This window comes from Haemaphysalis longicornis, unplaced genomic scaffold, assembly GCF_048455015.1.
Source record: "Haemaphysalis longicornis isolate Haplotype H1 unplaced genomic scaffold, Haemaphysalis longicornis Haplotype H1 scaffold_10, whole genome shotgun sequence".
NCBI lineage: Eukaryota > Metazoa > Arthropoda > Arachnida > Ixodida > Ixodidae > Haemaphysalis > Haemaphysalis longicornis.
In genome coordinates this window covers 116979787-117003014 of record NW_027526204.1, presented here as the reverse complement: position 1 = coordinate 117003014, position 23228 = coordinate 116979787, and positions in this window count along the sequence as shown.

Sequence of the window (23228 nt, the reverse complement as noted above, 5' to 3'; positions counted from 1 at the left end):
GAGCCTCCGCTCTAGCAGCTCGCTTAGTAGCAGCGGCAGACGACGCAGTTCCACCAGTTGCGTCGCTCATTGCTTAGTAAGAACTGGCTGAGAGCGCATGTACGCGCTCCACAACAGCCGCTGCAGATCGCACGACCGGTGGCATCCCTCGCAGTTCAGCACTCCTGATGGCCGCAGTGCGCTGAGGCAGCACTCCCTCGTGGGTTCTCTCGACGGAAGCTATGGCGCGCCTCTGCGTCGGCGGCGCGAAGGGCGTATCAGGAAAGGACCGCGAGCTGCGTCTGAGGAAGCGAACGCCCATCATCGTCACGTTTACACCCCCCTCACATTTTCGCTAAGCGTCGCGCAGTCGAGCGTCTCGTGCAGCCACAGCATACTGCCCCCTCCCCTCCGCACACTTTCGGAGAAGCGTCTCGCGCTGCCATGGCGAACCACCCTCCCCTCCCAATTTTGTAGCGGGAGCTACACTTGCCGAGGTTGAGCAGTTTTGCGTGGCTCCTGGAGAGCCGTGCTGCGCATGCGCGAGGAGTCGTGACGTCACATGGTGCACAGACCGTTGCTCGCTGACCGGCGTCTCTCACACACCCACGCGGCCAGCCTCTTCGCCGACCTCCGTTCCGCACGTGGCGGCCCGGTCCACTTGATGGTCATGCGAGGGGTGGCCGGGTGTGGAACCGATGGCTCGTCCGTCGCAGCAACACCGGCGTGCGCCTGTGGAACCAACTTATCTCTGGGCGATTGGTGACGCTGCGCCGTAGTCGCTTCATAAATATAGATGTCACATAATGCGTCTTCCGTGTGTGTGTGTCATTGAAACAGCAGTAAGCATGATAATCAAGCTACTCCTAGACAACCAGGAAACCTAGGAATAACACGCTGAACCAAGATATAACCAGGATAAACGTAGCTCACGCTACGTATATCCTGCCATAGCCGAGCTAAGCCACGGGTAATTTTTTTCGACAGTCTCTTCCTCTTCTTTCTTTCACTCTTCGGACTTGCCATCGCTCTCTCGATGACACCGGCGACGCCCCTTAGCCCACGAACAAGCGCCAAAGAGCCACGCCCTAAAACAACGGTATGTTTGTGACATATTCCGGTCTGGTATGTTTACTTGTTTAAGGGTACTCACACTCACACAATATTGAGAGCAGTAATATGGGGAAAAAAGATAGGAGGTTTGGTTTCGTTGCAACCTGGCTGGTCGCTGGCTTCGTCGACGCTAAAGCGTTCTGCTTCTTTCGTTTTGAAGGTTACTCTCCCGCGGCAGCAGCGCGTAAGGGCCTTACACAGTTCACTGTCTGAGTGGGGTGTCCCGAGCGCACTCACTAGCATCGAATGCCGGACGCACCGCGTTTTTATTGGGTTCGTAGCGCGGGCATTGGATTTGGACTTGGCCGCGGGTTCTAGCGCAAGATAACGGTGTCCATTTGGGAGAGATGTAAACGCCTGAGGAAGAAACGATCCTGGCTTGCCAGCCATGGAGAACTTTCAGCGGCAGGTACGGAAATAAATGTGAGGGGCCGCCGCCAGATCTGCTGTTTCTCCAGCCTTGCACCGCTTGTGTAAGCTGCGACGATTTCTTGTTCGTGCTTTGAACAACTTGACACGCGCGCTCCAATATCACGTGTATTGCAACATGTTGGAAAAAACTTTCCAGGCAAAGCTGACGGGCTGTGTGTACTTTTAGTGGCGGGTGATAAGAAACACCAATAAACAAACAAACAAACAATCAAAAAGGTAATAAAATAACCGAAGCTACCCATACACACTTTTTGTCGTTATTATTGGGTAAGCTGCAGACAGCGAGGACAAATAAAGTTGGAAATATTTATGGGTAGCCAAATGAACGGGGAAACTAGGTTTTCCAACTTTATTCCTAAGTAAAAACATTATAGGAGCCCACCACGACATTTTCTTTTCATATTTGTCATGTGCTGTAAAAATGCTGTCTATGAAATTCCTTTTTCCTGTAAACACCTGTATGTAGGACATACCGGGCGATGTATTATTGATCGCCTGCCTGAACAGGCGAACGCACTACAAGGTGTTTCTAACAGTCATATTTCTACTACCTGTAAAAAATACGGATGCAAACCTCCGTTCAAGAAGTGTCAAATCATCAAAAGATACAGGTACTAACGTACTCGCGAAATTGGCGAGGCGCACCGAATTTATGAAAGGGGTGAGACGTGTGTGAGCGCTACGTCATTGGCCCTGCAATGAATAGAAACAAGATATTTGTCCGATCCCCAGGCCTTGTAAAGGTTGCAAGCTTATTTTGTTTGTGTTCCCGTTTCCACCTTTCTTCATCCTGTATAAACAGTTCACGGAAATAAAGCACTTGGTTGTTAGTCAGCGCTTCGTCCAGTTGTTCTTCTTTTTCCCGTCCTTTGCGCTGTTTTTGCTAATCGCAAAATTCTTCTTTCTCGTAGCTGGATACGGAATTTACAACTTTGCGCTTGTGTTGAAAAGACACACTTTTTCGTTTTCTTGCAGGAGAACTCATAACCGACGAACTGGTACCACAGATAGCAGTGGAGACGCGCGACTAGACGCGTACAGGACGGCTTAGCACCTCAAAATTAGAACCGAAACCGCCGCCTAACAGAAACCGCGTCTACAACCGAAACCGCAAGCACACGTGGAAACGCAGGGCAGTTTTCGGTGCTAGCGAAAACCAACGTTAACTGTTGTTACTCTTGCTACCTGGTGCGGTGTCACGCTGCACAAGCAACACGAGAAGTGCCTGCTAACGTTAGCCACGGGAAGGCGCTATCCTGTCCGTTCATCATCTTATCATCTTCAAGTATGTAGACTTAGAGCTGTACAACGGCCTATAGCCAGCCAAGGGAGTTTTTATGGCTGTCTAGCTTTAGCTTTAGGGCAAATTCTTTTCAATAGCTGCTAAAAGACAGCTGAATGGTTTGAAGTCTAGACGTAAAGCTAAAGAATCGCCTATAGCATGCCAAAAGAGCAATTATGGCTGTCCTTTAGGTTTAGGACAAATTTTTTGATATATCTGGCAAAAGACACCTGAATGGTTTTGAGTCTGTGGAGTTAGAGCTAATCAACGGCCCATAGCCAGCCAAAAGAGTTTTCGTGGCTGTCTCTCTTTAGCTTTAGAATAATTCTTTTTGTCAATAGCTGGCAAAACACAGCTGAATGGTTTGAACTCTGTAGACTTAAACTAAACTATGGTGTATTTCCAGCCAAAAAAGCTTTGTTGCAGCTGCTCTATAGAACTAAAGCCATACATATTTGTTTGGCTGGCTAAAGCAACCTGAATAGCTGTTACTTCATAGAATAAACACAATAAGATGTTCTATAATCGTCTAAAGAGAATTGTATGGTTTACCGTTTTTAGTTCCGGATGCATAAAAACTTCAATAGCTGGCTATAGCCTAATTTATGCTCTTTTATGGATGACAATAGGGACTCATATGCGGCTGTAGCTCGGCATAAAGTTTTCCATAGACGCCCATAAACCATTTTTGTATGGGTGGAACTTTTGAGTGTTTCGTGACATTATACATTCAGCGACACTGAAGTCAGGCACAAGGAACTAGCTGACACTAAGCTCAATGATAACTCTGCGACAAAACCTAGCGAGAAAGGAAACTCACGTATTCTTAGATTCCCAAATAGAACCTAGGTGCCCTTTAGTTTTTTTTTATGGAGGTATTTATAGATACACTTAAGACTCATTGCATGACTCATTGCATGTTATGTGTTTTTACTTGCGACGTAAGGCTTCTGCCTCGCGTTGTCTGTTTTCGCGCATACTGATGACTGTTGTGTGGTTTAGCTTCATCCTCGCTTTGTTTTAGTTCTTCCTCCAGGTGTCATCGTGAAAGTCGGAAACCTATATGACGTTCGTTTGATGTAACGCATGTGCGAGCGCTTGCAGGTTCAAGTGTGGCTTGTAGCTGCCTCTTTGCTCGTCATGCGACATTCTTGGTTTATTGACTTCTGTGACTTCCTCTGAGACATAATTTCGTAGTCGTCCACATTTCCCTGGTGCTATTGAAGTAGCCGTTAGAGACCTCATCACAAACAAACGTGTAATGTTACGAGGGAGACAATGCGCCTCTTATGTAGTGACGGGTATCTTGACGTCGCTTGCAAATGCGAATTGGTGAATCGGCCGGAAACTCTTGACAGCGATTGTCACCGCCGCTGGCGAATAGTGTGGAGCGGGCTCTTAAGAATGTAGGAGAGCCAAAAGGCTTGTAGATAGAATCGTAACCATTGCCGTACACCGAATTTTCAAAGAACGGCACATACAATGCTGTCTCTAGAAAAAATGGTTTTTTCTCACACGTTTCGCCTAAATTTTGTGTCCCCTTCGTGCGTGTGTTAAAACAATTTTGTGGTCATCCACCATGACGAAGTGTATTGACTTAATTTTTTGCTTGTGTTTTATTGAGCGCCGTTCTACGTACGAACCAAATGCAGCCACCCCGCTTCCCGCAGTTCTTCAGAGCGGCTGCTAGGTGTTCGTTTGATTACTCGTCTCGAGAAAGAGGGAGAGGACAGATGCCGCTGCGAGAAGTTTATGGAACGTGCGTAAGCGTGTCTGGATCTCTGCGCCAGTGCGTATGAGTACGTGCGGTGAATGTGCGTCGACATTTGCTCGTGCTTATATCTATGTTTTTGTGCTGAGACGAATCTGTGCGTGCACGGGTTTGTTTACCATGTCATATACAGCGGTTTGTAATGAAAAAAAGGATCAGGGCTCCGTTCCTGAAGTGACGGAGGTTCTCGCGGAACGAACGCAATGCCAGAATTTCCCAGCTCGTTGCCCAGGTAACTTGGCTAACGAGTCAGAGTTCCTAATGACTGCGAATGAGGGAGCAATTTAGGATCATTCCTGTCACTAAGTCGCGGCTTTTAGGCGTCACAAGCATTTGCAAACGCTCCCTCCTTTCCAGACGATGGTTATTGCGGTGTCGCGTGGTTTCCGGGAAAATATGCGAGCATCTATAAATCACCCTTTCATCAAATAGCGAGTAGAAACTCTTGCATGAAAGTGGTTGAATGACTCAAAAGGATTTCGAAGGAAGGTATATAAATATGCTTGGAACATGACAGCATTATTAAGTTAGACGTGTCATACCAACTCTCAAGTAACAAATCTAATATAAGGTTATCTAGGTGCAACAGCTGAGTACTTTACCTTTCTTTAATAACTCACAAATAATCTTTGGAAGGCTGAGGGAAAGTTGTGCGATGGTGGGAAAGGGGGCGCTTTTCTATAATGCAGACAGCAATACAAACCGGGTAGCTCGGTCAACCCCATATCATACATTCCGAAATTGTTGATATGACAGCATCTCTACCCTGCTCATTTTTGATAATTAATTGGACAACCACCCCAAGCAAAAAAATCTCAAAAATGTTTCAATACTTCTTTTTAAAATAATTGTGAGGGCCTGCCTAATGCCATTAAACGCCATTATTATTTGCTATTGAAGACGGACAAATTCATGAGATCAAGCTCATGCTCATTATTTCGAAGATGCTTATTTCGAAGAATTATTATTATTATTATTATTATTATTATTATTATTATTATTATTATTATTATTATTATTATTATTATTTCGAAGAACTAGGATGCTAACGCTCTGCTGCTGCTAATTTTCATAATGAGAACGACGGAGATTGGAACTTTGACGATTATGCTTTATTTTCTCCGTCACTCGTTATTTCCCTTTAGCTTCATTTAGAGATTCCGTAGTGAATGTTTTTACTGCTTAGAGTTTATTCACCTGCGGTCACAAGAGCTGGTTAACGCTAGGCAGCTAATTGACTGTATATCGGAGGGTGAGAAAGGCGTCGCTTGCCACGTACTTGCAAAACACGTGAAGAACCGGTGGAGTCGACGCATTGAGGGACATATTGCTGGTAGCCACACAGGTAAGGTTGGAGTGGAGGTCATGGTGAACTAGCATGTTGATGGTGATGACGTTCCTCCATCCACAGTCCGATTTCGCCCCAGTCTTTTGGGCTGTAGGCGCGCACCATCGAGGTACCCTGTCAGCTTAACGTCATGATCACGTTAAAATATACAATGTATAAATTTTCAGAATAGCAGTTGCTGTAGCCAGACGACAATATAACGGTGGGTTCGGAAAACAACGAAACTAGGAAACTGAGATCATAGAGTTTTATACTAATATTGCCGCGAACCATACATTGGGTTTGTTTATTTGTGTTTTGCTTTTACCGCCCGGCTGCGCCGGTCTGTGTTATCTCCGTGCCAAGGGAAGCGCGTGTTCCATTCCTTCTTTCTGTGCCGCATGTGTTATCTGTTGTGATAGGGAGAGCATTCCGATTTACGTGAACAGCCCGGAATAATCTTCTTGCATATACAATGTTCTCGATGCGAATCGATGGTTCCAGAACCATGCGCGCCGAAAGATAAAAAGCCTGCAGAGCAGACGCCGGGGCATTCGATTCTGCGACGCTCTCCGACGCACGTAACGTCACTTTGTTGACCACTGCTTCGCCGCCTCTGTATTCTTTTCAGTTGTTAGGGGAGCACAAGTTCGCTCCAATAAACTTGTTTCTTTTCCAAACAACTGCTTCGTCCTTGGCTACGTGACATCTGGTGGAGGTGCTGGGTACGCACCCTTCATGCCCACTACAACCTCTGGAAGCCGCCAAGCCAGTCCAACAAGAGCCAGCCTCCGCGTGCAAGATTTACCACCCGAGTTCGGTCTACTGCCGGAGAAGACGAAGAAGAAAAACGTCGCAACCAGCACCATGCTCAACCAAGCCAATCCTCCTGTCGTTCTGCAGCAGCCACGGGAACCGCCATCATTCCGAGGAGCCCCCGCAGAAGACCCAGAAGAATGGTTGGAGAAACTGGAGCGCGTCCGGAAGTTCAACAGGTGGGACGACGCAGAAACGTTCCGGCACGTTTTCTTTTACATGGAAGATTCGGCTCGCACTTGGTTCGAGAACCACGAGAGCTCCTTGACAAACTGGGCTCAGTTCAAAAGCGAGTTCACTAAGACCTTCACTACCGTCGTGCGGAAAGAAAGAGCCGCCCTTTTGTTGGAAACGCGCACGCAACACCCCAATGAAGGCGTCTTGATCTTCGTTGAGGAGATGAAGCAGCTATTTCGCCGCGCGGATCCCGAAATGACGGAAGAAAAGAAGTTGCGCTTCTTAATGCGCGGAGTGAAGGAGGAACTGTTTGCCGGACTTGTCCGAAATCCGCCCAAAACCGTCGCCGAATTCGTTACCGAAGCCAGCACCATTGAGAAAGCCCTCGAGATGCGTGCTAAGCAGTATGACCGCAACTTTGTTGGCGCGGCCAATGCGAACGACTTTGGCAGCACGCGGATCCCGGCCGACAGCCTACGCGAGACTATCCGCGAAATAGTGAGGGAGGAGCTGCGGAAACTTCTCCCAACGCCGCCGCAGCCCCAAGTCGCTTCCCTCACCGACGTGATTAGAGAAGAAGTGCAACAAGCGTTGGGGACTTCTACGCCATCCGAGGTACCTCGAGAGCCACAAGCTATGACATGCTCCGCGGCTGTTCGTCGACCCCGCCCTGCTCCAACACGCCGTCAAGAGGCCCCGCCGTACCGCCGCCCACTGTCACCCGCCCGACCCCCGGTAGCCCGAAACCAGACGCCGAGGAAGACGGACGTATGGCGAACTCCCGATAACCGTCCTCTGTGCTACCACTGCGGAGAGGCCGACCACATTTACCGTCGCTGCCCATACAAGAGACTCGGACTGCGTGGTTTCTCCGTCGACGCACCTCGCCCTCTCCCTGGCCAACGACCACGTGAGATCGACGAGTATCTATCTGAAACCAGCCGTGGCCCAGCGCGTTTCAACCGTTCGCCGTCGCCCTACCCCTACCAATCGCCGAACCGCTGTAGCAACGCTGACTTCGCCCGTGGAAGGTCCCCCAGCCCACGCGGGAGAAACTAAAGGCGGCAACTTCTGGAGGTGAAGTTGCTCTACGGCGAAAAACTAGAAACCCTCCCACGACGCAAGGACGCGCTGAAGACAGTGATTCACGACATGCCCTCATCAAGACGACCCGACCTAACCCTGACGAGACTCCCGAACACGACGACAGCTACACGGCGCGACGCGTACCCGACCTGACCGAGACGTCCGTTGAGAAGACGACGACAACGACGACGCACAGTGCCCGACCGCCAACACGCACAAGCCGAGATACGACGCCCCGACGAACCCGGAACTCGAGGAAGACTGCGTCTGACGTCAAGGTGTCCATCGACGGCTTTGACGTAGTCGCCCTCGTAGACACGGGAGCTGACTATTCGGTAATGAGCGGACCATTTGCGTCTAAACTGAAGAAAGTTATGACCAGATGGGATGGTCCGCACATACGCACAGCAGGAGGCCACCTCGTGACGCCAAGTGGAACGTGCACATCGCGCGTCACCATAGACAGCACGACGTACCCTGCGGTGTTCGTCGTTTTGCCTAACTGCTCCCGCGACGTAATTCTCGGAATGGACTTTTTGACGGACAACGGCGCAATAATCGATCTGCAGACGAAGTCGATAACTTTTTCCTGCGACCACTCCATGACGCCGGAATCGAACTCCGAACACCGTGCAGCTGTAAGGATCGCCGATGATCACGTCACCCAGCACCTCCACCAGATGTCACGTAGCCAAGGACGAAGCCAAGGACCGGATAATAACCGAGGATGGAGCACGACCTACCCGACAGTCACCGTACCGCGTCTCTTCCCACGAGCGTGAAGCCATCCGGACTCAAGTCGACGACATGCTCAACGGCGACATTATAGAGCCATCAAAAAGTCCGTGGGCTGCGCCGGTCGTACTCGTGAAGAAAAAAGACGGCACACTGAGGTTCTGCGTTGACTACCGGCGATTGAACAAGATCACCAAAAAGGACGTGTACCCCCTGCCACGAATCGACGACGCCCTCGACCACCTCTGCCATGCGAGGTACTTCTCATCGATGGATCTGAAGACAGGCTACTGGCAAATTGAAGTGGACGAGAGAGATCGAGAGAAGACTGCATTCATAACCCCGGATGGCCTATACGAGTTCAAGGTGATGCCGTTTGGGCTATGCACGGCACCAGCAACGTTCCAAAGAGTCATGGACACTGTGCTAGCTGGCCTGAAGTGGCACACCTGCCTCGTATACCTCGACGACGTTGTGGTATTCTCTAGGACTTTCGACGAACACCTCGCAAGGTTGCAGTCTGTACTCGAGGCCATCCGTACGTCGGGGTTAACGCTGAAGCCTGAAAAGTGCCGCTTCGCGTACGAGGAACAGAAGTTTTTGGGCCATGTCGTCAACGCCGCGGGAGTCCTGCCTGACCCGTTGAAAACTTCAGCCATAGCGAACTTCCCAAGGCCGAAAGATAAGAAGGGCGTGCGCAGGTTTCTTGGACTGTGCGCATACTACCGGCGCTTCGTCGCAAACTTCGCACGCATTGCAGAGCCGCTCACGCGCTTGACGAAAGACAGCACCCCTTTCAGCTGGGAAGACGACCAAGAAAAGGCATTCTGCGAGCTGCAAAAACATCTGCAAAGCCCGCCCGTGCTCGCGCATTTCGACGAAAACGCCGACACGGAAATACACACGGACGCCAGTGATATAGGCTTGGGTGCCGTCCTTGTCCAAAAACAAAGCGGGTGCGAAAACGTAATCGCCTATGCCAGCCGTGGTCTGTCGAAGGAGGAGAAAAACTACTCTGCCTCCGAAAAAGAGTGCTTGGCTATTATATGGGCCATTTCAAAATTTCGTCCATACGTGTATGGCAGACCGTTCAAGGTTGTAACAGACCATCATGCGCTGTGTTGGCTCGCCAATTTGAAGGACCCCTCTGGCCGTCTTGGGCGGTGGAGTCTGCGCCTGCAAGAGTTCGACGTTACAATCGTCTACAAATCCGGGAGGAAACACTCCGACGCCGACTGCCTGTCCCGCGCCCCTGTCGACCCGCCACCACATGACTCCGATGAAGACAGCGCGTTCTTCGGGGTTGTTACGGAGAGCGACCTAGCCGCCCAGCAGCGTGCCGACCCCGACTTGCGCGTAATGATCGACTACCTCGAAGGACGAAACGTCGCCGTGCCTAGAGCGTTCAAGCGTAACTTACCAGCATTCAGCCTTAAAAACTCCGTCCTCGTGAAGAAGAATTTCAGCCCCGGAACAAGAACGAATTATCTACTTGTCATCCCCGCAGATCTTCGTGACGAAATTTTGGAAGCGTCCCACGACGACCCGTCTTCCGGACATCTCGGCACAGCTCGCACTATTGCAAAAATTAAGGCGAAGTACTTCTGGCCCCGCCTTACATCCGACGTCACCCACTACGTTCGGAGTTGCCGGGACTGCCAGCGACGAAAAACGCCGCCGACAAGACCCGCCGGACTTCTGCAACCGATCACCGTCCCGTCGAGGCCCTTTCAACAGATTGGAATGGACCTCCTAGGCCCGTTCCCGACGTCACGATCGCAGAACAAGTGGATTGTCGTAGCGACAGACTACATGACGCGCTACGCAGAGACCGCCGCTCTTCCGCGGGGGACTGCACAAGAAGTCGCCAAGTTCTTTATAAACCAAGTTGTGCTGCGACATGGAGCCCCTGAAGTCCTAATCACGGACCGCGGAACGGCCTTTACCGCGGAGCTGATGCAAGGAATCTTACGCTACAGCAACACGGATCACCGAAGAACGACGGCGTACCACCCCCAAACGAACGGACTAACGGAACGTCTGAACAAGACGATTGCGGATATGCTGTCCATGTACGTCGACGTTGAACATAAGACTTGGGACGAAGTCCTCCCGTATGTCACGTTTGCGTACAATACAGCGACGCAGGAAACTACGCAGATGACACCGTTCGAGCTTGTCTACGGAAGACGACCGACTACGATGCTCGACGCCATGCTTCCGCATCTAGAAGACGACGACCTCAACGCCGACGTCCAAGGATACCTTCAACGTGCGGAGGAGGCCCGCCAGCTCGCTCGAGTTCGTATAAGGGACCAGCAGCTGGTGGATGCCGGCCGCTACAACCTCCGACGCCGAGACGCCGAGTACCGCCCAGGGGACCGTGTGTGGGTTTGGACTCCCATCCGACGACGCGGACTCAGTGAGAAGCTCCTGCGACGGTATTTCGGACCCTACAAGATTCTACGACGTGTTGGCCAACTTACCTACGAAGTGATCCCCGATGGTGACTCCGGCACATCACGACGACGTACGCGGCCCGAAAGTCGTCCACGTGGTTCGCTTAAAACCTTTCTACGGACGATGACGAACTTTTATTTTTATTTTCGGACTGTCGCTTATGTTAGCATCGGGACGATGCACTCTTAGAGGGGGGGTAACGCTACAGCAACACGGATCACCGAAGAACGACGGCGTACCACCCCCAAACGAACGGACTAACGGAACGTCTGAACAAGACGATTGCGGATATGCTGTCCATGTACGTCGACGTTGAACATAAGACTTGGGACGAAGTCCTCCCGTATGTCACGTTTGCGTACAATACAGCGACGCAGGAAACTACGCAGATGACACCGTTCGAGCTTGTCTACGGAAGACGACCGACTACGATGCTCGACGCCATGCTTCCGCATCTAGAAGACGACGACCTCAACGCCGACGTCCAAGGATACCTTCAACGTGCGGAGGAGGCCCGCCAGCTCGCTCGAGTTCGTATAAGGGACCAGCAGCTGGTGGATGCCGGCCGCTACAACCTCCGACGCCGAGACGCCGAGTACCGCCCAGGGGACCGTGTGTGGGTTTGGACTCCCATCCGACGACGCGGACTCAGTGAGAAGCTCCTGCGACGGTATTTCGGACCCTACAAGATTCTACGACGTGTTGGCCAACTTACCTACGAAGTGATCCCCGATGGTGACTCCGGCACATCACGACGACGTACGCGGCCCGAAAGTCGTCCACGTGGTTCGCTTAAAACCTTTCTACGGACGATGACGAACTTTTATTTTTATTTTCGGACTGTCGCTTATGTTAGCATCGGGACGATGCACTCTTAGAGGGGGGGTAATGCCGCGAACCATACATTGGGTTTGTTTATTTGTGTTTTGCTTTTACCGCCCGGCTGCGCCGGTCTGTGTTATCTCCGTGCCAAGGGAAGCGCGTGTTCCATTCCTTCTTTCTGTGCCGCATGTGTTATCTGTTGTGATAGGGAGAGCATTCCGATTTACGTGAACAGCCCGGAATAATCTTCTTGGATCTACTATGTTCTCGATGCGAATCGACGTTTCGAGAACCACGCGCGCCAAAAGATAAAAAGCCTGCAGTGCGGACGCCGGGGCATTCGATTCGACGACACTCGCCTGTGCAAGTCACTTTGTTGACCGCTGCTTCGCCGCCTCTGTATTCTTTTGCGTTGTTAGGGGAGCACAAGTTCGCTCCAATAAACTTGTTTCTTTTCCAAACAACTGCTTCGTCCTTGGCTACGTGACAATATATACTACAGGGAAATCCGGTGCCAATACATGACGGTCCGTCATGTACCAGGCAGGCCCGTTTCTATTGTCCTTGGCATAGCTGATGAACAGGCTGAAACGTTGCCTCTGGCTGAAAAAAAGCAACGATATAACTGTAGAATATAATCGAAAATTTTTTTTGTTATTGTGAAATTAAACCTCCAAAAAGATATACTTGTCAGGGATTATTTAGAAGCCAAATGCAAAATGAACAAGAAAAAAATGCTCCCCCATGTTTTTTTGTTGATTTTGGCTTCGAGACAAAAAGAAGGTTTGTGGCTAATTAACCCAAGTAGGCAAGGAACGTCGCTTGCTGCAATGCGGCGCCCATGGCGGCGCGCAACTGCAGGGTTAAATTTCCCTCTAATTAGTTTAAACCTCTATGATGGAGATTGCCCGGTCTTTGTGAGTCAGCCAGTTCATGAGTAAACAAAGGATTCAGAATTATTTGTACTTGGGTTCTTTGTTTGTCGCGAGAAGACAAAAATGTGGGTTCATTTCGTAGCCTTTTTTATACAGCGGAGCTGTTGTACAAGCAGTATGTTCACCGTTGTATGAAAAAATACCAAGGAAAGGCGAGCGCTTGTGAGCGCGTGCACAGCGGTGACCACCGAGCGTCCCCGGCACGCGCAGTGGCTTTAGCAAAAAAAAAACGACAATAAAGCAGCGAGAAAATGCCCAGCGCTATTGAAAGCGTGCCTCGCGCCGACCGCCGAGTTCCCGGCGCACGCAGTGGCTTTATCAAAAAAAAAAAGAAAAACACTCCAGCGCTGTAGTCAAGTGCGACCGCACATGTAAACTAAACTCCAACGATGATGCTAAAGTTGAAAAAACACCCTGCTTGGGAGAGGTCACCGCGGCCGCACAATTTTCTTGAGGCCATTATGGATGATTAGAGACATGGCTACGAGTGTGCCAGTCCTTCCAGTGATGACTTGCATATCTCGCCACCGCTGCCTCAATTAGAGGACGAAGAGTTGGTGGAAGTCTAAAATGCTGACGATGACTTTGCATCCACCACCTTCCGCGAAGAAGACCACCACCTCTTCCATGCATATGACGACAATTACTAATTGATTGATTGTAGGGTTTAACGCGCCGATGCAACGCAGGCGAGGAAGCGCGCCGTGGTGGCGGGCTCCGAAGCAATTTTAACCACCTGGTTTTTTAACGTGCGCCGAAATCTAGTACGCGCGAGCGTTTTGCTTTTCGCCTCCACCAGAAAAGTGGCCGCGCGGCTAGGAATCGAACCCGCGCCCTCGTGCTCAGCAGCACAACGCCTTAGCCAGTGAGCCACCGTGGAGGGTGACGACGACTACTAGCACCGCAACTAGCAAATAAGCAATGATCATGAAAATTAACTATGCATCCGGTGATGGTCACCTAAAACAGCTTTGCAATCGAAGTCAATCGAAGTCTCGTACGCGAGTGCAAGCTTTCCTGAATTATTGTTAGTGTATTTGGAAACAAGATCTTTTTGTTCACTCTCTGACGCGCATAAGGTATGCAAGAAATATGCTACAGCTGCCGGGGGGCGTAAGCAATAAATGTTTAATGCACGCTGTAAAGCCGGGGCTGTTGAGGAGATGGACATGTGGTTTTTGTATGGCCTTGATGGAACTGAAAGCTGGAATCTTCATTTATGATTACGCTGGGAAAGAGTCAAAATGTATGAAACGTTGCATGGCTATAAACGCCATTAAACTCCCCTAGTTCTATATACAATGTAATTTCTAGCATGGGTTATTTCAGGACACCCTAATAACTCGAGTGCAACCTATTGTTGGCTAAATAAAGACCAACACAGCACACTATGTAGAAAAAAGTACTTGCAGACCCATTGGGTATATTCTTTGAAATGGGTGAGCATGGGAGTCGAAAGTTCGTGAAGTCGAAAGTTCTTCCTGACTCGCGTGCTTTGCTCCGGTTTGAAACACCCACAACTCAGAGTTTCTCCGCCGCTTCTTTAGTGGCGTTTGCTCACTTCAGTGGCGGCACTGCCTCTCTGTCACTTCTTTCGTGGTCTACCAAACTCGGCATTCGCGCATCGTCGCTCCAGTGCCATCCTGTTCTGCCGTATACTCAGCTCTGTACATGGTTCACACCCCCCTTTACGCTGCGCATCAAAGCGTACACGTGCCGATGCGACGGGTCCTAACATGCCCGAGCAACATACGGTACAGCGAGCCGCCGCCACCTCACCTTGATGTTCTCTGAGCAAAGGGAACGTAGTTAAGGCTAATTTAGTCAGATAAATTCTCAAAAGAAACACTTCCGTTAGTGCACATGTTTTAAATTGTTGTGGTCAACCAGTAAACTTCAACCTGGCGTTGCAGGAGCATTTCTCTGCAATACCACAAAAAAAAAATGTATCACATGGACATTACAAGACCAGAATATGAAGTGAATATAAACCGCCACTGGCTTGTTAGCATAAAAAATTCAGACTTCTTGTTCCGTAAATAAGGTTTTAACGAGCTTTGAGAAACTTCCAAAATATACCTTACGTTTTTAACAGCGGACATTTATCAAACTTGAAAGCCAGCGCGAGTTTCCCAGAAAAGTTGCGGCCGGCACGACTTACTCCAATTTTCATTAAAACCCACTAGTTTACGTCAGGGTAAGCTGCTGGCTTCGTCTTCGACTTCGTTTTGTTTATTTCCTCTAAACCGCAGCAAACCTCCATCTGCGTCACGTCGGTATGATACCGCGTCGAGAAAGGTTAGTTGAAATGACAGTTTGGTTTAAACTCTAACTTTTCCCCACCTTTCCTAGAATTTGCAGCATGCAGAATTTGTTTCTTTGGAAGATTTTCAAGTATTCGGAATCCACCTTAACGGTAGAAGTACTTCTTTTTTATATTATATTTGTTTGGTACTCAAAGAAGTTCGTATTGTAAAGGGAAAATAAAGGAATTGCGGTGCATTTCTGGAGCCACGTTTTTTTATAGAGGGAAGTACAAACTGGGGGTTGCAACTAGGTAGAAGCGCTATAGGGAAGTGGCCCATGGTTCTTTTCAGCGGGGCTAGATAAGAAACCAACGCGCACTTAATAGCACGAAATATGCGCAATTAAGCTAAGCAAAACCAATCAGCACTTTTTGTAGCTTTTGCTTTGGGATATTTCAAACAAAAGATTATAAAGTGTTTTTTACTTATATAATTACCCTGAAATAAAGTTTGTTTTCAGGGCCAGGAGGCTTAACTTACATACATATTTCTTCACGTGTTTTAACGAACGCCCAAGAGTAATCCGCGTCTGTAATAATTTACCAGCTCAAGCTGGTCACTGGTGTGATAGAGTGGCCCACAATAAGTTAAGGAAGAAAAAGTGGGGTTACTAAAATATAAATATCGGTTTCGAAACACTTATCTTTCTTTCGACATTTACCTTGATTTCTTTCTCGGGAAGTTCTCTCTCCCGCGCGAGAATTGGTTTGTCCCAGCTCATCTAAAGCTGCTTTGTTAGGACGTTGTCAGGGAAGAACATGTCAACCCGCGCAAGAGAGCTTTGTAAATAAAACCAACTTTCCGGTAAAGCCAGCAATGTGCTCCGATGCTGAATATTTAAAACCGGCTCACTCCTATATTCACTGCTCTCCCTCTTGATTCCAAGAAAGTATTTTTGTGAATATGGTTGCGAAAGCGCCTGAACAAATAACGCTACATACTTGACCGGGTAAGGCAACGGGGCCTTGAACTCGGGTTCAGCCCTGGCGGCGTATTGCAGTGTCGAAGGCACCAAATTTTTCTAACGAAAAAAAGTACGGCTACATCCTTGAGGGATTGCTTTTAAAGTGTAACGGTGTAATCGAGCGGTATTCGTACAAGGATGTTAACGTAACCCTATTGAAAGTAGTAACGCCAAAAAATTATACCGGGCTCAAAACAGACTGATCATTACAAGAGTGTTCAGCTTTTTTATTCGGTCAACAATGCTTCACATACTATTCGTCCGCGTATATTTTCCTGGAGGTATCTCGCGATCGCGGGGGCTCTTTGTCCTCTGGTGGTGTTTATTTTTCCTATTTCTTTTCTGTACACCCTTTTCCCTCCTTGCTACCAGCGCCGTTATGAAATTTTGTGAAAATATAAGTTCTCTTAAAGTATAACTCAGCGTTTCAAATTTTACTCTTGTTTTTGTTTCTTTAGAATTTTAAGTTGTTTTTATAATATGTATAGATCTTCCTCAGTCTTTTAATCACTTTTCCGTCACATTTTCATTTCCTTCGTCCTTACCTCCATCAAGCGAAAGCAAATAATGGTGATGCCATGTCTGGAGGGGGAGTGGTTGCGCAGCACCTTGCGCAAAGCTCAGCAATTATTTATGCGACAAAAATGCTTTAAGAGAGGAGATGAAAACGGAAACACATGGTAATAAACACACAACACAGTCTACTTCCACCTCTATTCTCTTCCTGTCATCCACATTCATAATCCGCCACTTCTTTTGAATTCAGCCACCGTCGAGCCAGATGACTCTGATCCAGGCACTAAATTGCGGCCTCCGTATGGAGGATTTTTAACGAACCTCAAGGTGCCTTCTCTGTGAGCATAGTTCAGGGGTCCGCAGCGGCGAATGAGCTTGTCCGTATGTTTGTGTTTTGGTAATGCTTTTTTTGTTGTTTTAGCTGTTCAGCGCCCTGGTTGCTTTACTATTACATGTCCCTGTGCATATAGTATGCGCCCACATACGAGGGCTCTGTTATCCCCAGAATTATTTATTTCAACGCCTAGTTCGGCCTAGTTCGCATGAACGGGTAGATGCCTCAATCATTTGTAAACCGTACCGTATTTTCCAGTACGGAACTCCCTTACAGATAAGTTGGTAAGCCCGATGTAAGGGAAGGGCCAACTTCAAGGTTACATAAAGTTAGGCTTAAGTATAGGACGTTAGGCCTAATTTTATGCTACGAGGTCTGACGTCAGGAGCAGGTACCTATTCTGAAAATTACTCCCTCCATTTATTGTACGTGAAACTCTCGGTACGGGTGTAGGTCGTAAGAACTCAAAACGGGATTTCAGGGCTAAACTCTCACGCATGTCTGACAGCTTTTTTATTATTCTAACAAAGCCTAATAATCATTTGTCCTGTGGTTATTCTTTTGTGATTATTAACCACAGTGCTTCTCCTGTTGTTATAAAGGTTTCGCGCTGTTATAGTTATGAACACCTGCCAACTAGCCCAACTTGAAATTGCTTTATAAAGCCACAGAGTTACCCATACACTCTGTGGTTTGTTGCAACGAACTTCATTAGCAGTAATGCTTGCTGCTAGAGCGTGATCTGGTACAGACACTGCTCTCCGCGGTGCATACACTCCACCAACTTGAAATTGCTTTATAAAGCCACAGAGTTACGCATACATTCTGTGGTTTATTGGAAAAAACTTCGTGAGAAGAAATGCATGCTGCTAGAGCACGCTCTGGTACAAACGCTGCTCTCCGCGGTGCATACACCACGCTCGCACCAACCAATCAATGTACGAGGCATCACCGCCATAAATGAGGTGATGCACCCAATCAATTTAATCACATCGATCAATTATAGATGCACCAGGCAATCAATAAATTCATCTCAGTGAGCTGCATCAATCAGAATAATACAATCAATCAGATCTATCGCAAGCACTGAGAGATTATGACAGCAAGAAAACTGTACCGCGCCTCTGAATGATGCGCGGGTACTCTGAAGTACACCAAACAGAGGTACATACCCAAGAGTAGCACATACCAACAGTAGGGCACATTTAACTGCTTTAAAGTATCAATTTTTGCTTTTTTTGCACGACAATCAATTTTTGAGGTAGGAAAATAATCCGTCTATAATCTCCTTCAACCAAAGCGATTAGCTCTGAGCTAAGCGCGTTTCTGCAACAATAAATAATTTATTCCAGCGCTGGATGCGGTGTGTATAGAGATTCTCATTGCTTTTTTACAAGTTTATTGGAATGTAGGGGCCCTTCACTGGGTTTTCAGGTACTGTTATTACGAATTTTATTGTCATTTAGCTGTTATAAGTGTGCTGCTGATGGAAAGACTACACTATTATAAGGGCTGAGTGAATGGTACATTTCGGTCTGTTTATGCGCCAGATGCAGTGTCGCTCTTCCGCAAAATTAGATATGCTCCTGCAAAAAATCTCGGTAGGTGTCAGAGAAACGCGTCCAAACATCGAATTTGAAATTTGCATTGCCCACATTACCTCTTGGTCGGCACGAACTCGGAAGAACGTGTCATGCACGTTAGAGGTGCAGCTTAGGATCTCATTTTTCAAATAACAGTAAGTTTGCAAGCGTGCACAAATAAAAAGCTCTTCTTCGGGAACAAACGCACGGCTTTGGCTAATAAACTTACTGGCGAATACATACACGAGTTAAATGCTCTGATGCTTGCCTTGGCGAGTATTTGTCAGCATTTTACCCTTAGCCGCATCATTTGCAAATGCGACGGCACGTTTCTCCCAACCCACAAGCCCCCGCTACACAAAGCCGAGCGAACTTCCCCTCCAATTCGCCTGTAGTCACTCCCGGGCGTTTGTGGCGGCTTGAAAATGCGAACTTGCCTGGCTGTGCATATTTATTACCGTCACTGCAAGCGCGATGACTGAGTGCATGTAATCCATAATTTGTGAGAAGGGTGCTAGTTTCATCCTGTCGCACCCGCAGATCTATTTTACAGCCCCGGAAACGCTCCCAGGAGGATTAGGGAGGCTGTATGGAAGAATTTTGCAGAAATGAAACCATTGAATTTTTGGCCAACACAACGGCCCCAGCTCAGCGGCATATTTAAGTTACTTTGCGGAACATAGTCAATGACGACACCAAGCCTTCGGCGCTAGTGCATTTAGCAAACAAGTTTTTTTATTAACGTGAGCGTGTTTGTATCTAGTTACAAAACATACAAAAAATGTACGTGAACTTGAAGTTGAGAATTTATAATTTTGGTAAAGCGGAGAACCTTCGGACTAAAATCCTGCTAAGATGCATTATGTATATTTAAACTTGAGCAGTATACGTTCCATTACACTCACAAGTGGCTATTTTGCCGTAGATAAGGCACTCTATTGCAGCCGACAAATAATTTTCCCCCTCATACCGCACCCCTCTATTTCTTGAAGCTGTAATTTTAAGTGGCTCAGCAAGGTTGTTTATTGGTCCACAATGCTGGAAACAAAATTTTAAACGACCCAGCTAGGGTCTGTACAGCCGTAAATAAAATACTGTTATGTAGGTCCTTGAGCTATTTCTTGAAGCTGTAATTTTAAGTGGCACACCAAGGTTGTTGATTGGCCCACAATGCTGGAAACAAAAGTTTAAACGACCCAGGTAGGGTCTGTACAGCCGTAAATAAAATACTATTATGTACGGTCCTCGACCTATTTCTTGAAGCTGTAATTTTAAGTGGCACACCAAGGTTGTTGATTGGTCCACAATGCTGGAAACAAAATTTTAAACGACCCAGCTAGGGTCTGTACAACCTTAAATAAAATACTATTATGTACGGTCCTTGAAACACGTCATAAAACACAGCCTCTGTAATATAACACTAGGCACTAAAATCCCAGAAGTAAAAGTTTTTCTGATAGGTCGAGTTAATTTTATTCTTTGAATAGTTGCAGCACCTAAAAACGATACAATATCGCTCCTCAATACACTGGATGGAATGAAAGACAAACAAGACTCCGTGTTTATTGAAACAACAAAATGGGGGAAAATCTGAGGGAGTTCTGAAAACCAAGAAGAAAGCATTGAGAGCACTGAGAACCGGTTAGACCGTCACAAAAGCACACAAGCGGTGAAACCATATTGTGACAACTTTCTAACCAAAAAACACGCGAATCACAACCATTCAATTTTTTTTCCTTCAATGTCAACAAGAATGGTCTGAAGGAAACGTCAAGTTCAGATTCCATTTGTTTTTTTTCGCTTAGCGAGTTGTATACCGAAAGAGCAGCACCAAATGATACATGGGTAGCTTTGCTTCAAGGCTAAAATCACAAGGAAAAAAATTTTCCCGTTCGCGCAGCGGGTTTGAAAGCCACTCACGTATCAAATACTACACAGGACAAATACTTGTTTTTAAGAGTCTGCTAAGAGAGAGCCCTTGAAGAGACTGCTGACAGAAATCCCGGAGATGCGGATGCCCTGTCTTTTTGTCTCCGCATAAAAAAAGCTAGTCAACGCTGTAAAAGTAATCAAGAAACTATTTGAGAGTTTCTTCTGGGTCTTCTAACTTCTTATTCAGCTTTCCTAAGTGCACAAACAAGTTCATATACACGCCAACGTTATCAAAAATTGAGTCTGAGACTGGAAGTCTGAGACTAAAACTTCTACACCAAAGCCTTATGTATTTGGCTTAGAAGTTATTTATCCTGGAATACTGGCGTAAAAAACTGTGTCCTGAACTAAGTAAACTCTTCGTTGCCTCTTTAAAATTGCTTCTTTTGTCCCCATATGTTTGGAAAAATCGCTGTATTATACCTTTTTTTATCCTATGCAATCATAATGTTCATTGGCATGGCGGACCAAGTCACCTCATAATTACAGTAGACTGATTATATTTCAAAACAAAATGTACCAAGAGTTTTTCGTAATTAGGGAAGAATTCAGGATTTAGAAGCAATGATTTATTTAAAAACATGGCCTGCTTAAATCTAGTCGTGTATATTATTACAAATTGCTACCGTACACTAGAAATAACAACCTTTATAACCACTACACACGTCAGCAAGCTAGTCAGTACTGCCTTCGTGGTGGAGGTAAAAAACAACCAAGGCCTGTCCTAATTACGGTAAACAACATACTGATTTCCTGATACTACTTCTCTGAAATAAAGTTGAAGATCACTATGACAGCAAGCGGTTGTCTAACAAAATTATTAAGAAAATGGTGCTGGAACCTTCTGTGGAATACTCATATTCTGCCTGTTCAATATTGGTGTTTTCTGTCTGTACATGCATGCTATTACGTATCTTCTGTTTATTATATGTTTATTATAGCTTTAAATGTGTAACTTTAAACAATAAGCTGTGTGTGTGTTTACCAACTGTGTGTACAAACTATTTGTTGTTCTGTTTATGTATTCTACAGCCGCATTGGACAGCCTGTGAATATGCATTCATATGTACTCTCCTGCTTCGAATGTACATTTTGTGTGTATGATTTACGCGTCGTGTACTGTAACTGAATGCTATTGAGTTGATTTGCCGTACTTCTGGATTCCCCGTGGAACAAGACCCTCTGTCAAGGCGTAGCCTTCAGCTCTTGCTTCCCTTTCTTACAGATTCAAAAGTAGTGAATAAACTTAAAACTTAAAACTTTATACTAGAGCTCTTTCGAAAAGGCGCTTCTGTACGCGATAAGATCCCGCCAGTGATCTTATTTTCCCTTAACTACCTACCTATTGCAGGGGCGATGGCCGCAAGTGCTGGCGGCTCACAAAAGGAAGACTTTCACTTGCCCTGCGTTGAAAACACTGTTTTCTACAGACGATAGTGTTAGTTCAACAACGCATAGGATACTTTTATGGTTCCGGAGCATTATGTCTGAGGTATCACAGCCTTAGATTTTTAACGTTGCAAACACTTTTTCCGCAAGAGCGCACAAACGAAAAGCATCTAATTCGTCCCTTTTTTAATTTTCATAGCTTTATTTTAAGCATGTGCAGCAATTTATTTTTTTATTGATGAGGGAGTTGCATGTTTTCGATAGGCAAGGTAAATTACTTGATGCTACAATACATTGTTACGAATTTTGTAACGAGGCCGCTGGTGGCGTTCGTTGGTCCTGAGTTGAAGAAAACATTGTACAGAAATTTACTTAGATTGAGATTCAGGTAGCTGGCAGTGTGATCCTGCGTGCCCGAGATGAAATAAGCAAAGTAGGACCGTCCTCTTTCACCCGTTCTCCCGGCTGTTTTCAGAAAGGCACCCATCACAAACATTCATGGCGCTGAAATTGACGCCCACACATTCAGAGATAGGGCACGTTTACCTTTTGCACAGGGGGAAATCATGTTGACTCCGGTGGGGCAATCTGTGTGAGGTCGAAGCCCTTCGGACAACCACCGTTGTAGCACAAGGAAAACATTTGGGACCCCCTCTAGTAATCCGGCGTTGGGAGGCTCTTTGAACAGCGCCGTCTCGGACACGCCACAAAAGGTTCCAACGATGCATGCGCGGCAAGCCGCCGAAGAACGCAGGAAGGCTCAGCCTGCCACTGAAAGGCAGGCGCCGCGCGACGACATTGTCGCCACCTCCGCTGAACGCTTTTTGCATATAGGCGGTCTTCGCCGGTGGGCGTTTGACTTGTCATGAAGTCGCCGAAAGCGGCTTATGTTGAGCAGCAGCAATGTGTCGCCGCCGCGTCATTGTGCATATGCCGGGTAGATTACCGTCGATGGGTGGGGGCACCAGGACGAGGGCAGGCGTGAGCGGTCGAATACTAGAATATTGAAGACAGATTTTGCAACACCGTACGGCGATCGTAACACCATAAATGAAACTTTTGCCATGCAAAAAAATGCTGGGTAGGTTTTTGGAATGAAGGACAATTTTCCGCAGCAAATTGCAAGCCTGGGACAAATAGCGCAATAAAGCTTTGTTCCCATTCGTGAAACATTACTGGCAACACGCGCTTTTTCTGCTCTATGGAGGTAATAACAATTAGAATCCATGCAAGAATTATTTCAATTTTTTATTCGTTTTTGTTGATTTT